Source organism: Chiloscyllium plagiosum, unplaced genomic scaffold (assembly GCF_037043375.1).
Source record: "Chiloscyllium plagiosum isolate Xiang-an unplaced genomic scaffold, Cpla_swu_hap1 HiC_scaffold_8, whole genome shotgun sequence".
NCBI classification, from domain to species: Eukaryota; Metazoa; Chordata; class Chondrichthyes; order Orectolobiformes; family Hemiscylliidae; genus Chiloscyllium; species Chiloscyllium plagiosum.
In genome coordinates this window covers 73,814,718-73,831,829 of record NW_028270146.1, presented here as the reverse complement: position 1 = coordinate 73,831,829, position 17,112 = coordinate 73,814,718, and the positions used below count along the sequence as shown (strand labels likewise).

The following is a 17,112-nucleotide window of genomic DNA, read 5'->3' as shown; positions in this document are numbered from 1 at the left end:
GGCATTTTACTGTTTTTACCCGAACGTCAGACCTGTCAGTGTAAAGTAATTGACAGATCTGCACAATAACTTATGTGTGGGTTGGAATGAATCAAAGCTGAATCTCCTTGAAGAACTAACAATAACAAGCCTTTAGGAACATGATTGGGATTGACCAAGTTGCCCGAACTATACATTTTTGAAAGACTAAAAACATACTATGGAAGATTCTTTCAGTTACATGAAAACAAGAGTAAAGAATAGAAAAAAGAATGGTGACATTGAATGAGAAATGAATGCAGTTCAATTGCTTTGTAATCCTGTTGTTGCTATCGAACTAGGATGGGACGGATGGACATCCATACAATTAGCTTACAAGACAAAGGAAGCATAGCTTAAGAATGCGCTGGTGATGAAGACTGATGTACTGCATTTGCAACTTCTTTATTTAGCCTTCCATTTATATGTACGTATTACCCTTAACAGCATTATTTAAGGCACCCACCCATTTGTCTGATAATGAAAATCAGAGAAAAAACTTAGGCAAGAGATTAATGGCATAAGAAAAACAACAGAAATGCAATATAAACAGTAGTGAGACATGAAAAAGTGAAGATGGAGAAAAATGTACAGTTCATCTCAAATACTAGAGCAACATCTGTCTCAATTTATTTATAAAAATAGAATGCCACATTGAATGCATATTTACATCTTTGACTTCAGTATATTCACATTTAATAAACATCTGTACAGCGCTATCTATATAAACTGAACAGCGCTTCGGATATCACACCTGTCATACTCATTCAAGTGTCACTAGCATCAGGCTGCTCTGACTGTTGAGTTTGGAAAACATTATGTGCTAATGAAGCTGTTTCCTTGATCAACAGTAATGATGTCTGACCTATTATTTATTGGGGGTAAGCAGAGAAGGGGGTCAATCTGTGACTTTAGTTACAAGTATTCTCAAATAAAGATCCATCCTCTTCTGCATTCCTTTGACATATACATCCATTTAAATGTACACTCACAAAGATGTCACCAATAACAAGACAAATGTAGTTGCAAAATTGGCTGTTGCTTTCTCCATCTACGACTATTTCCACGACTATCTTTTTTTCTGTTTTCACTTTTTGCCGCCTCCTCCTCCTCCTAGTTGCCTATGCTGCTGTATTCACCTCATTTTTCGTTAAAGACCTACCATGTATCATTTTTGCTATTGGTTTGAGCATCGTGAACACTACATTTGAAGAATCCAGGGTTGCTCAGGGATTTGGAAGGGTCAATTTATGAGGAAGGGTGAGCAGATGAATTCCCAGATACCATACAGGAGCTGGACTTATTGCTGGCTTACATGTACATGCTATTAGTTCCTGTTAAACATGGAAAAAGCCATAAACCTGAAACAGAGGAGGAGGAAAATGAAATCAGTCAGAAAACAAAGGTGCTCTAGTAGACTATTTTAACATTAATTTACCTCAGAAAGAGGTGAAACTAACACAATCAGTGTCAAAGTAACACAATCAGCATTCAGAGATCCAATTATAGTGAATTAATTAATTCCGATTTGTCACAATTTGAAAGAATTGCTAGTTTAGATGAATTACCAGACACCAGAGGTGCTTTAACCTATGTGGGTTGCAAAGAATTTTAAATAATTATTGTATTTGCTCTTCAAATGATAGACAATATAATAACAGAAACATTGCTGGAAATGTGACAACTTTGTTTAACTGCATTTTATACAGTAATGTTGGATCAAAAGAAAAAGTACTAATTTAAATTTCAAACAGCAAAACAAAGCACATTCTTTCGCACCTTTTCCAGAATATGGTAGCAGTTTTAATGTGAATTATTATTTAAAGGAAACCAGTAATTCCACCAAGTACATGGGATTACAATGAATTTACAGCACAGAAATATAACCTATGACCAAACCCCTCTCGCCACACAAGTCTCCTCACATCCTATTTCACTTCAAACTATCTGCATCTCTTTCAATTCCTTTCTCTTGCACTTGACTAGCTTCCTCTTTAAAGGCATCTATCATATTCACCTCAAGTATTGTACTGTCCGTGGCAACAAGCTCCACATTCTATTTATTCCCTGGATAAGGAGTTTCTTCTGAATTCTTTACACAATTTATTCATGACTACCACAGAATTAGAGAAAGATTAGGGCACTGAAGGAGGCCATTCAGCTGCCCACGTTAGTGTCTCCTCTCCGTAAGAGCAGACATTCCCCCTGCCCTTTCCACTGCATACCTCTATTATTTTTCTTCTTCAGGTAATGACTTTTTTTCAAAGGCACAATTGGATCTGCCTCTACTACACACTGAGGCAGTGTATTCCTGACCACATACTGCATTAAAGTGATTTATCCTCGGATCAACATTGCTGCTTTTGCTCACCACCTTAAATGCATGTCCTCCGGTCCTCCATCTGTCTACCAACGGGAATAGTTTCTTACTATCTACTCTGTAAATGACATTACACAACTGGCTTGTGTTGCTGGATATCAACAATTGCCGTATATTCTGTATTTTTTAAGACCATCTGAATGTATCAGTACTTATTAACACTGTTTGCAGTTTGCCTACGATGTGTACCACACAGTGCAAATAACTGTGTGCTGTATTGGTGCCTTTGCCACCAAAACCTAAGTTTCTAAAGTAAAAATTCAACAACATATCAGCCAGCCACATTAATGCACTTAATCACAATAACATTACCAAGATTTACTAACTTCAAGAACAGTTATCAAATTCAACACTTGATCATAAAAGTTCAATGTGTCTTTCTTTGTTAATGCTGCAGTGAAAAACTAATTGTTACAGTGTTTCACAGAATGAATAAAACTGACAGGAAACAGTTGGGAAACTGTCATTCTACCTTAGGGGTCTGGCTCTGAATTCACACAGACTGATGGCATCCAATTTTCCTTCTGCTGGTTGTGTGGCTCTGTGTAAAGACTGTTGACGAGGGAGGATACTGGAAATCCTCACAGCACCAGGGTCCCAGGTTTGATTCCAGCCTTGTGTGACTGTGTGAAGTTTTCACATTCTCCCAGTGTCTGCATGGGTTTCCTCCGGGTGCTCAGATTTCCTCCCACAGTCCAAAGATGTGCAGGTCAGGTGAATTGGCCATGCTAAACTGCCCATAGTGTTAGGGGCATTAGTCAGAGAGAAATGGGTCTGGGTGGGTTACTCTTCAGAGGGTTGGTGTTGACTGGTTGGGCTGAAGGGCCTGTTTCCACACTGTAGGGAATCTAATCTAATCTAATATCACAACTTTTAGCTTATCTGCATCTCGGTGTCCGATTACTTTCTTGCTGTCTCTAAATCAGCACCCAGAATGCTCGAGTTCTGAAAACCAGACTTTAAAGGTTAATTTCTGTTTCTCTCTTCACAGATGTTACCAAACCTACTAAGTTTCTCCAGCATTTTCTGTTCTTATTTCAGATCTTCAGCATCTTTCTCTGCTTTTATTCAGAATGCAGGAGTCTGCTCTGCGAACATACTTCTCTTTACTTGCTTTGTCTCCTCCTTGCTGTTCATACTCACTCTACATCTCAAAGACATATTTTAATTATTTGATGCTACTCATTACACTTCCATAGTATCATAACATTTTCACTTTTACCTTTTTAATTATTTCTTGATTTCTCATAGTTCACAGGTACGTACATATGAGACTGCATGAATAAGTGTGTGCTCTGTAGGAGACTGATTGACTTCACTTGTTTCAGTCAGGCTATTCAGATAATGAGAAATGCAATCTACTTTCTGCTTTGACATTGCTGACATGCAGAAACTAATAGTGCTGTCCTGTGTGGAAACATACACCTGCTACTGCTGGCAAAGTAGGAAAATGACTGAGACCATCTCTGAAACAGTGCAGATGTATCATGACTGAGTGAGAATACTGTATCTGGGCTTGAGAATTGTTGCTGCCAAAGTGAATTCCAAATTTGATTCAGGTTGGTTGGGCACATGTCAAATTCTCAGCAAACATGCTTTTGGAACTAAAGCACTGATTGCAATTCCTGCACAAAAGCATAAAATGTACTGAGATCAGCTATGCCTAATAAATTTGTATGAGAATTCCAAGCAATACTGAAAGAAAAAGACTTTTACATCAAGCGGTGGTATTGTAGATATCTGCTACATAAATACGCAAGTGCAGTATTCGCTTCACTTGGAGGTCGCCACTGATGATGTTACCTCGCCAGGTAATGAAACGTCTGGATATCAAACCTACAGCTCAGCGAGCAAACCTACACCCTAAACCTCAACCTGAGCTAAAAACCTTCACAAACCTTGCAAATACGCAAGTGCAAGTGGATGAAAAGTATTTTACATTAAAATTAATGCTTATGTTCAAAATGGTATTGCTATGGCCACACCGGTGCTGAATCAGTAATTTCGATTGGTTAATGTTTCTTTACATACAGATGGTCAGAACACACCAGATACTGTTCCATTGGCTGGTGCTTTCATCCCATATGCTCCACCCCCAGGAGCCCACAAATTGCAAATGAATCACAAGTACTTCATTGTAACTCTGTTTGTCTAAGTTATTAAGAGGTCAACCTTTTTGTGTATTTGATGGCAGGTACACCCAATGGGAAAGACCTGGCTGAGCTAGAAAAAGGCTGGATGTTATGGGAACTGGGTGATCTGTGATACACCATGAGTTTCAGCATTCTATCATTGCATTCTGTAGAATGCATGGGGTGAAAATGTGTGTTCTTGCTTACCATAACTTAAATAAGATTGCTCTTTTCTTTGAGCCATGTTATTTGTTGTCAGCTCCTTGTGCGCCGTCCCATCTTGGATTTTCAGGTCAAGAAATTTGCTTCAGGGCCTCAACAATGTTGCTCTCAAATTGGTCACAATATAGTTGCACAGAAATGACTCCTCACTTTTCTTTCATCCTCCAGGCAAAATATTTGGCCTCTTATTGTCCCTTCACCACAGTTTGTTCACAGTGACATTGTGGCATAAGGGAGAGGTGATGGATATGAACCTTCTTCCAACATGATGTAACACATTTATACGGTAGATCTTCTAATTGATACTATTCATGCATGAGTACTTCAAGATTAAAAATAGCACAAAAATCATACAATATGCATATGATAGGCATATGAATTTTGCCAATCGAAAGTAGTACTCTTTGACCTAGTCTTAGCATCAGAACATTCATGCATGGCATAAAAGGTCTTTCATCATTAACAAGCAGCAGGATGAAAATTGCTAGAGTTCAAGATCTTAAACTATTTAAATCAATTGAGGCATAACTGAATTCTACATCAGAATAATTTCAGGGCATTTGAACAGTTGGGCCACCTGATTTCACATAAACATGAACAATAGACAAAGGATTTCCATTTACAAGCAAAAGTACCAGCAACTTTATATTTGGCATTTCCCCATCTGTGGTTATTAGTTTTGATGGTCTGATCTGTACTATTTCATTTTTGCTTTGAATTCATTTCATTTGGTTGCAGTTTTGCAATAATTCATAGCAGAATCAAGAATTCAACTAACAGCTCATCCAACATGATTAGCATTTTGTTCAATTGCACACAGTCTTAATGATCTGGCAAGCATAAGTTCTTAATTCAGAAACTGTTCCCAAAGGGTATTAAGCCATGCACATGCTGCTTTACAACCATTTTAGTTAAGGAAGACTGAGTGTAATACACACAGAATAGAAATAGATGAGTAGAACCAAGAAGCTACAATGTAAAACACCACTTGTTAAGCAATCTGAAGTGAGTTTTAAAGCTGTGTTTGTGTCGACAAAAGTGCAGTTTGGGAAGGCTACCATAGTTGATTAATGTAGATTGGAATACTGAAAGGCAAGCTAATTATACTCAGTGGATGAGGGAAATAAAGGAGGACTAAGGATGCACACATGCACAACGTCAAAGTAAACTGTCTTGTTGAAGAAGCCAGTGCAGAAATAACAGTTGAAACATGATATTATGGAAAGCATTCTAGGAGTGTTGCGATATTTCCATGAAGCATGAGGCTGAAACCATTTAAAATTACAGCAATACAGACCTAAAGACACTTAGATGGTGATGAAGTTGGCAATTAATCGGCATTAAAGACTGTGCAGCTTAAGGGGATAGCACTGATGATAAATTAAATTTTTCAAAGCCCTATAGCTTATGATGAATGCACAGAATTCTGGTTTGTGAACAATGTCCTATTTTTAAATGGTCAGGTTTAAACCACATTCTAACTTCCATGTACTAAACATTGGGAGCCATTTTGGGTAAGAACGCAAGTCAAATGTGAGAAATGTTAAAAATGTATCTACAAATCTCTGACAATATAACTTGTTTTAGAAATTAAAATTTTGTCAAGGACATCAGCTTCAGTCTTGCAGGCTCTCTGAACTTTTGAAAATGAAGCTGGGATTTGAAGCAACAAACTCGCCTGACATTCAATGGAGATGTGAAGCAGTGTTCTTGGCTTCAAAAACTTCCACAAATTCATCTTCTACTGTCTTCCCAAATAATGTTATGTGTTGCAAATTTAAGCAATGCAGAACATACTTTCTGAGACTATTTGGCTCAAGCCAAATCCTTCGTCAAATTGCTCTCAGTGTAGAATGTAATTACTGCATTTGCATCATGAACTTGCAATTCAGTATAATACAAGTAATTTCATTGGTTAAATCATGAAATTACAATGGCAAAAGCTGTAACAGATCTTCCTGGATTTTTTTAAGTTCTCCCAAAGTGCAATTGTCCTTAGAATATAACTGTAGCATTACAAATGCTGGTTGCTGAAGTACACAAGGCTTAGTTTCTATGTACGGGGTAGAAACCTTTGGGACTAGATTATTATATGCGGCATCAAAACTGAATTTTTTTGGCTATGTGCAAAAACAAAGTAATTTATGCTTGGAATTATTAAAATCTAAAATTGCTGGATAAACTCAGCAGATCTGGCCACACCTGTGGAGAGGAAATAGAGTTAACATTTCATTCTGAAGAAGGATCCCATATCTTGAAACATTAGCTGTTTCGTCTCTCCATAGATGTGGCCAGACCTGCTGAGTTTATCCAGCAATTTTAGATTTTGTTTATTTCAGATCTCCAGCATTGACCGCTTTTTGTTTTAATTATTAAAATCTACTCTACACAGCATTGCAGCAGTGCAAAACCTTATAATGTTCTACCTGATCCTAAATACTATACGGAACAAATTCAGCATTTAAAAAAAAACTCATTGTTGTTTTGGTTTTAAGTTTGTTGATATAACTCAAACTTTGTGCAAAGGGATATTTCTTCATATAACCAGTTAATCTGGGGCATGTAATTAACATCGAATTACACTTAAAAACATGTAATTAGTATCTTTTGGTCAACCGATGGTTTGCAGAGTGTAAATGACATAATGCTTTCACTTGTCATTTTATCATCTGACTCTTTTGATGACTTTCTCACCAGTCTCCTCCCAGCTGTTGTGTATAATCCAGTTCACAGTTTAAATGCTTTGGAATATAACTTGTTTTAGAGATTAAAATTTTGACCACAGATAATGGGAGAGACATCTGATTGAGAAACAAACAACTCTGATGTAAGTGCAACTCAAACAAGCTTAGGTGTAATAAATGTACAAACTTACTTGTATGCGTGCTTATCTTGTAAGGTTAATTGTAGAGGTGCAAAACCTAAATAACAAATCATCCTATTTCTGGGCTTTTGGGGGTGCCACAAGATCTACATATATATCAATAAAGACTAAATTATGCACGTGGTTCTCAGATCAAAACAAATGTAAACAGGAGAGTTCCTTAACAGTGCCTGCAATTCTGGAGAGAGGGCAATCACATTCATCATCCATATAAATCATCATATATATCAAATAGCTGTCTTGAAGGTTAAATCATTTGCTTGCAATTTTGAATGATTAATTCCAAAGTGTGCCAGGTTGAGTGCAAAGCCATGAAGAGAAGATTTTATTTTGTTTAATTCATTTGTGTGGATTTTGTGAGGAAAAGGCAGTTTAAGACAAAAAAATTACAGTTGCTGGAATCCAAGGTAGACAAGCAGGAGGCTGTAAGAACAGTGAGCCAGGCAGCAGCAGGAGGTGGAGAAGTCAACGTTTCGGGTGTAACCCTTCTTCAGGAACTGAAGGAGGATTATAACTGAAACATTAACTTCTCCACTTCCCAACGCTGCCAGGAAAAGACAATTGGCACAAGTCTTCCACCTTGCAGCTAGTGGAAAAAACCTGTAATGATTCTTATAGAACCTTGAGGGAGAAAGCACTCAGGGGAGGTAGGTTCGAAAGCTGTGGGAAGTCGATCAGAACAGCTAGCAAACTGAACAGATAACTGAAGCATCCACACTTGGGAGGCTAGACAGAAAAAGGTAGACAGCTGCATTGCCAAAAAGCTAAGAAAGACCCTCATAAAATCTTAATTAGAAAGAACTGCTGGAGTACAAAAGCAAAATAAAATATATTCCAGAGGGCTGTGGCATTTTTCCCCCGAAAAAGTGAATGAACTTTAAAGATTTTGAAAGATATAGGGATGCATGCTTGGAGAGAATAGTATAAAGTAAAATTAAATTCATGACATAGTGTTATAACTTGTAGAATTAAGCTAATAGCGCTTGCGTTCCTTCACAGTTCTCAATTTAAAAAAACCTTGATATTGTTTAAAGTTGTGAAATCTTGTATAGACTTATTGGTTAATTGCTGAGATTTTAGATTTCTCCTTTAAACATTCAATTTCTAATAGAACTGGCAACATTAGATTGTCTATTTCATTTGTGAGTTCATGGCGAGAGGTTCTTAGACAAGCTGTTCACCTTATCTCTAGTATCATAGAAAGCAATGCCATCCTCCTGTGTCATTTGTTGGGTGTTTGTCATTATTACCTTCTGTCTCGAAGTTCCATAACCCTGGTCCTCTTGGCCATTTTTATTTCAAATATACATTAGACATGCAGCTGATTAGATTCATTTAAACTGTGAAGAGCTATAAAATCCTGACAGTGTGGAAGCAGGCCCATCAGGTCCATACCAACCCTCTGAACAGCATCCCACCCACACACATCCCCCATCCTATAACTCTACATATTCCTGGACACTGGGGAAATTTAGCTAAGACACTCCACATCTTTGGATTGTGGGAGGAAACCGGAGCATGCGGACGAAACCCACAGACACAGGGAGAATGTGCAAACTACAAATAGTCGCCTGAGGGTCAAATCGAACCTGGGTCCCTGATGCTGTGAGGCAGCAGTGCAAACCACTGAGCCACTGTGCCTCCCAAAAATTGGTTAAGTTTATTTGATTGGCTTATTGTGATGAAAGTCACAAATTCTAGAGGATAGTAGTTAAAGAATTGAAAGCAAGAAGGTAACCAGGGTGATATTTTCCCCCTAACAATGAAATAATCTGCAAAGGTACATTTTTGAAACAGAAACATAATAGGGGGTTCAAAGGGAATTTCAGGTGTGGTTCCACAGATAGAAGAGTTTGAGAGAAGTAAAAAGGAGGAGGCAAGTGAGGAAAACTAAAACTGCTGGCAATTTGAAATATAAACAGAAAAATCCAATAACATCTGGAACCACAAGTAACATTTTGGTTGTCGAGATTTTGTCAAAAGAATCCCTGATGATGAGTCTAACGAAGGGTGTACAGCTCAAACATTAACTTGTTTTTAAAAAAATCTTCTCAAATGCTGATAGACCTGCTAAACATTTCCATAATTTCCTACTTTTAAACCAGTTTGTAGGTGGAGTTGATCAAAACGGAACCAGCTTAAGTCCAATCATCATTTCCTCTTCAAAACATCTCCTCAACATTTAAAGTTGCCTTTATGCTTTACTTAAAGGTCTATGTTTCAGTTCCACAGCATTGTTTAAAAGTCCAAAAATTATCTACAGTGAAACGTAGATGATAAATCACTGGCAGTAAAGAAATAACAACACAATCTTCTTCATTCTTATCCTATTGGTATGAATGAACAGCAGAGTCTGCAATTCATCAGCTGCATCTTCAGCTAGTGACTGACCCCCTTCTCTTTGGGCAACCAGTAAAAGCAGATTTAAGCAAGGGTGACAACACCTTTTAGTAAGGTTATAGGCCTTGCATGTTGAAATTATAATACTCATGGATAGCAAGTGGAGAACAAACAGATTCAATGATTAACATAGGAATTTCTGATTCCATTCTTCAGCATTTTGAAGTTGCTTGCACATAGGTCACTTCGACTTATGAGTCTTTAATTCTTGAAGATTCTGATATTTCAGATTTTACAAATGATTTTCGAAACAAATTCATTGGCTCTTTCTTGAGAATATTCCAGAATTCTAGACAGTATTACACGTGATAACAACCTAAACTGTGAAGGTAAGCTTGTTCAGCCAAGTATCGATAATGGGTTAAAGTAAGCTGTTCATTTTCATAAAAGCCTTCTACATCTGTTCATGTGTGATTGTCACTGCCACTTGCCAGTGGTTGGTTAGAATATCTGCAGGTATTTGTGATAGAGGATAAAAGCTAAATCTTTTCAGACTATAAATGCTCAGTGACATTTGAAGATGCAATAATTTTACTTCACAGCAACATAAGAATACTTCAAATACTTCTGGGCAATATTTTCTCAATGGTACATGGTATGGTTTACAATGGTCCAGCTCCTCCAGTCTCTGGTTATAAAACCTTAAGTTACCTTGAGAGTATGACTTAAAAGAAATTTTGGGATTTATATATTAACGAACTGAAATCTGTAACCCATTTTAAAAGATGATACATTGAACAAACCTAGATTGCTATTAAGTCTATCATTTCAGTTACGTGACACTATAGTCTTTTGCTTTAAATTCTGTTCTTATAGTCCTGCTCCACAGCTATCTGATGAAGGAGTACTGCTCCGAAAGCTAGTGCTTCCAAATAAACCTGTTAGACTATAACCTGGCGCTGTATAATTTTTTAACTTTGTCCACCCCAGTCCAACACCGGTTCCTCCACATCATAGAAAGCTAACAGTATAAGGTAGATTCAAATTCTCAAAAAAACTGAATACAGATCGTTCTGTTATAATGTGCGTTTCGTCAGTTCAAATTGGCTATAACGTGTTTGACAAATTGTGAATGTTGTTTGGATAATGTCAACTTTCTACTGAACAGATATAGCAATTTTCTATTAGCAATCTTTTTTTTTAGATTAGATTACAGTGTGGAAACAGGCCCTGGGCGGCACGGTGGCGCAGTGGTTAGCACTGCTGCCTCGCAGCGCCAGAGACCCGGGTTCAATTCCCGACTCAGGCGACTGACTGTGTGGAGTTTGCACGTTCTCCCCGTGTCTGCGTGGGTTTCCTCCGGGTGCTCCGGTTTCCTCCCACAGTCCAAAGATGTGCAGGTCAGGTGAATTGGCCATACTAAATTGCCCATAGTGTTAGGTAAGGGGTAAATGTAGGGATATGGGTGGGTTGCGCTTCGGCGGGTCGGTGTGGACTTGTTGGGCCGAACGGCCTGTTTCCACACTGTAATGTAATCTAAATCTAATAATCTAATCTTCTACAGTGCAACTTTCTACAACAATTTTCTATAGTGTGATTTTCTATAGCATGAGATTGCAGTGGAACACAACTGTTGCATTAGAGCAGAATGACCTGTAGCTTAATCCAGCCCACACCACAGAACACAAATTTATCTTGTATATGGTGCAGTGCTAAATTGCAACACTGGACATCTAATTTAAAATTTTAATATTCAGTAGCTGCAGTGAACCCAAACACACAAATATGGAAAAACTTCCAAATTCTAACATCAGTCTGTATAGACTTGTCTTGAGGCTTTTTAAAGAATCAGATTTCCTTTGATAAGTATTTACGATTGGAAAGCCTACCACCAAAACTTCACTGACCTTGTTATGGAGGTCAGGACAGACTATTTCCTTTTCATGGACACCTTGAAGTGTACTTTAATCGAATGAAATCTGTTAATTCTAGAAAGTGGAAAGAAACAAAGTAATTGCTCAATAAAAAAAAAACCTGACTCTTCAAGCTTCCTGAATGTAGGAAAAGACAGAGTCAGTAAGAGGAAATGTGATAAGGTGAATATGACAATGCTAAGGTTGATAAAAGTATGAGAACTAGGCTAAATATAGAAGGTTCAGAGTAAAAATTACAAATCTAAACAGGAGAAGACAGAGAATGAGAAGAATTCAAAAGTCTTCTATAAAGGAAATGTGGTAAATAGAAGAGTGGGGCCATTAAGGACCTAAAAGAATTTCTTAAAATTGGAGGTAGGGGGCATGGGTGAGGCACTAAATATGTACTGGGATTTGTCTTTAACAGGAAGAAACTACTGCCTATCATAGTGAAAGAGGAGGTAATTAAGACATTGGATGGGCTAAAAATGATAAAGAGGAGGGATTAGATAGGTTGCCTGTAAAACTGGTAAGCCACTAGAAATGGATGAAATGCATCCAAGGATATGGAAGGAAATAAGGATGGAAAGAGGCACTGGCCTTACCCAATCCTCCTTGGTTGCAGGAATGGTGCCAGAGTACAAAGCAATTGTAATTGTTACACACTTATTCAAAAAGGGTTCAGGGTTAGGACCAGAAACCAAAGGCCAGTCAATTTAACCTGGATGGTGGGAAAGCTTTTAGAAGCAATAATTCCGGATAAAAATAAGTCACTTGGACAAGTGTAACTTAATTAAGGAAAGTCAACATGGATTTGTAAAAGGCAAATTGTTTAACAAACTCATTGGAGTTACTTTGATACATAACTGAGAGGGTTGAAGAAGAATGGTGTGATTGAAGTGTATTTGGACTTCCTAAAGGCATTTGAACATAGGTTCAAAATTGACTGAGTAAGAGGTAAGAGACTGTAGTGACTAATGGACTTTTTTTGACTGGAGAAAAATGTGAAGTGGAATTCCCAGGGGATCAGTGTAATTATCCCTTCTCTTCCTGATAAAATTGTTAATAACTGAGACATCGGTGTACATGGCACAATTTTAAAATTTGTGGATGATACAAAATCTTGGAGATATTGTAAGCTGCAAGGAAGATAATGTAGATCTTCAAAGGAACATAGATAGGTTACAAACAAAAATTTACATCCCAGGAACAGGCCATTCGGCCCTCCAAGCCTGTGCTGATGCAAATCCACTATCTAAACCTATCCCCAATTCCTAAGGTTCTGTATCCCTCTGCCCCCCATCTACTCATGCATCTGTCCAGAAGCACCTTAAATGAAGCTACCGTGCCTGCCTCCACTACCTCTGCTGCCAATGCGTTACAGGCACCTACCACCCTCTGTGTAAAGTACTTTCCGCGTGAATCCTTCTTAAACTTCTCACCTTTCACCTCTCGTTATTGAATCCCTCACCTTGGGAAAAAGCTTATCTTTATCCACCCTGTCTATACCCTTCATGATTTTGTAGACCTCAATCAGGTCCCCCCCAATTTCCTTTTTTCTAATTAAAAACAATCCTGACCTACTCAATCTCTCTTCATATCTAGCACTTTCCATGCCAAATAACATCCTCATAAACCTTCTCTGCACCCTCTCCAAAGCGTCCACATCTTTTTGGTAATGTGGCAACCAGAACTGTACACGGTATTCTAAATGCGGCCGAACCAAAATCTTGTCCAATGTTAACATGACCTGCCAGCTCTTATACTCAATATCCCGTCTGATGAAGGCAAGCATACCATATGCCTTCTTGACCACTCTATCCACCTGTGGAGCCACCCTTCAGGGTACAAGGGACCTGAACTCCCAGATCTCTATGCTTATCAACTTTTCCTAAGGCTCTTCCATTTACAGTATAATTCGATCTAGAACTACACTTTCCAAAATGCATCACCTCACATTTAGATTAGATTCCCTACAATGTGGAAACAGGCCCTTCGGCCCAACAAGTCCACACCAACCCTCTGAAGAGTAACCCATCCAGTCCTATTTCCCTCTGACTACTGCACCTAACACTATGGGCAATTTAGCATGGCCAATTCACCTGACCTGCACATCTTTGTACTGTGGGAGGAAACCGGAGCACCCGGAGAAAACCCACGCAGACACGGGGAGAATGTGTAAACTCCACAAGGACAGTTGCCCAGAGGCTGCGATCGAACCTGGGACCTTGGTGCTGTGAGGCAGCAGTGCTAACCACTGAGCCACCGTGATTTGCCCGGATTGAATTCCATCTGCTACTTCTCCGCCCAACTCTCCAGTCTAACTATATTCTTCTGTATTCTTTGACAGTCCCCTAAAGTTTTCTGCTACTTCACCAATCTTCGTGTCATCTGCAAACTTGCTGATTATACCAACAATGCCCTCTCCCAGATCATTTATGTATATCACAAACAACAGTGGCCCCAGCACTAATCCCTGTGGAACTCCTCTGGTCACCTTTCTTCATTTCAAAAAAATCCCTTCAACTACTACAGTCTCCTGTTGGTTAACCAGTTCTTTATCCACCTAGCTAGAACACTCTGCACTCCACCGTGACTTCATTTTCTGCATTAGTTTACCTTGGGGAACCTCATCAAATGCTTTATTGAAGTCTATGTATATGACATCTACAGCCCTTTCTTCATCTATCAACTTGGTCACTTCCTCAAATAACTCTATTAAGTTGGTAAGGCATGATCTCCCTTGCACAAAACCATGTTGCCTATTACTGATAAGCCCATTCTTTATCCATCAGTATCTTCCCACCGCTGACATCAGGCTCACTGGTCTGTAGTTACCTGGAATATCCCTACTACCCTTCTTGCAGAGGGGGACAACATTAGCAACCCTCCAGTCCTCCAGCATTTCACCTGTGTTTAAGGATGCTACAAAGATATTTGTCAGGGACCCAGCTATTTTCTCTCTCACCTCTCTCAGCAACCTGGGCTAGAACCCATCCTGTCCTGGGGATTTGTTCACCTTAATATCTTTTAGCCTACCCAACACATCTTCCCTTGTTATGTCAATGTGATCCAAAGTAAACAAACTTCTATCTCTAATCTCAACATTCATCATGTCCCTCTCCTCAGTGAACACTGGTGCAAAGTAATCATCGGGGCAGTACGGTGGTCAGTGATTAGCACTGCTGTCTCACAGTGCCAGGGACCCGGGTTTGATTCCTGCCTTGGGTGACTGTCTGTGTGGAGTTTGCACGTTCTTCCCGTGTCTGTGTGGGTTTCCTCTGGATGCTCCGGCTTCCTCCCACAATCCAAAGATGTGTAGGTCAGGTGAATTGGCCATGCTAAATTGCCCATAGTGTTTGGTGGATTAGTCAGCGGTAAATATAGGGTAGAGAAATTGGTCTGGGTGGATTATTCTTTGGAGGGTTGGTGTGGACTTATTAGGCTGAATGGCCTGTTCCCATACTGTAGGGAATCTAATCTAATCTCACCCATTTTCTCAGGTTCAACACACAACCTTCCTTCCTTATCCTTTTAGTGGACGAACCCTTTCTCTAGTTATCCTCTTACTTCTTATATATGAATAAAAGGCCTTGGGATTCTCCTTAATTCTGCTCACTAAAGTTATTTCATGACCCCTTTTAGCCCACGTGATTCCTCGTTTTAGATTGGTCCTACTCTCCCGATATTCCTCCAAGGCCCGTTATGTTCTTAGCTGGCTGGACCTTTTGTACATTTCCCTTTTCCTCTTGGCTAGTCGCACGGTGGAAAATGTGGACGACTGGCAGATGAAATTTAAAGCAGGAAAGCATGAAGTAATTCATTAGTGACAAAATAAAGTGTATAATTCTAAATGGAGGCAACAGCTTACTTAGTGCATATGCATGGAAATGTGGCAAGACAAGTTGAGAGTGTGGTAATAAAGCATGCGGCATCCTTGGTTTTAACAGTGGGCACTGATAAGACAAAAATAAAAAAAATTGTCAAAAACCTGCAAAATCACCACTTCAGCTTCAAGTAGACTATAACATGCAATACTGGATGCAGAGTTTTAGAAAAGGATGTGAAGGTGTTGAGACAGTATAGAAAAGATTTGGTTCTGGGGATGAGAAATTTCAGTTACATAGGTATATTGGAGAAGTTGGAGCTCTTTTGTTTGAAAAAGAAAGTGTTGAGAGGACATTTGCTAAAGGCATTCAAACTCATTAGGGATCTGGACAGAGTAGGAACCAGTGGACACAGAATGCTGACATGAGGAAAACACAGTGAGTGGCTAGGATCTGAAAGGCAATGCAGGAGAGCATGGTGGAGCTAAGTTCATTTGAGCCATTTAAATTGAATTATCATCTGAAAAGGAAGGATGTACAAGGCTACTTGGAGAAGGTAGGGGAGTGGCACTAGACAAATTATTACTTCAGACAGCCAGTACAGATGTGAAGAACTGTAACCATTCCACAATTCTACACGTTTTCTTCCTTTTCTATATTCCTACTGCATTGCAATCAAAACATTGTGCACTTTTCAACATACTCTTGTTCTATTGTAACTTGAGTACATGTGAGAATAAACTGAATTCAGTTCTAAGTCTATTCTATCAAATAGTCTCCTACTTCAACTTTCTTTCCTGGGAACTTAAAACGGATGAAGTATTTAATTCCCGCTGTCGTTCTTCTCTTCTACAAATTATTCTATTAAAAGGCAATTTTGGTGTAACCTGATGATAATTTAAATGATTTTACTTCAACTTTGCACTTCTTTTCATATTCAAGTCCAACTTCATGGATGCAAAGAACAAATTATGCAATATTTGAATGAGTAAAATCAATCACGTGATTTAAATGTAAATACACATCCCTGCTTTTAATGTGGACCTTTGGCCATGTTTATAAGGTCAATATTCAAAATCAAAGGAATCAGAATCAACTGCTAGTGCAAACTTTTCTTGTCAAACACTTGGAAAGATATTCAGATTATTGTGTCAATGCATGCTCCTTTCACAAATGTTTGGGTATTTATAAACACAGATACTAGTCTCAAACAAGCCAATTATAATAGAGCTCTTTATTACTTGAGCTAATGAGATGGTGTGGAGGTGCCAGTATTGGACTGGGACAGACAAGGTCAGAAGTCAGATGACACCAGGTTACAGTCCAACAGTTTATTTGAAATTGCAAACTTTTGGAACATTGCCCCTTTGTCAGATTAAGTCAACAAAGCTATATG

The 17,112-nt window shown here is 38.7% G+C and overlaps 1 protein-coding gene across 30 annotated transcripts in view; it reads right to left on the bottom strand.

The window, feature by feature from the left end:
- The window catches only part of LOC122553706 (gephyrin), a 540,724-nt gene that overhangs the window by 156,766 nt on the left and 366,846 nt on the right, over positions 1-17,112 (bottom strand). The window lies entirely within an intron of this gene.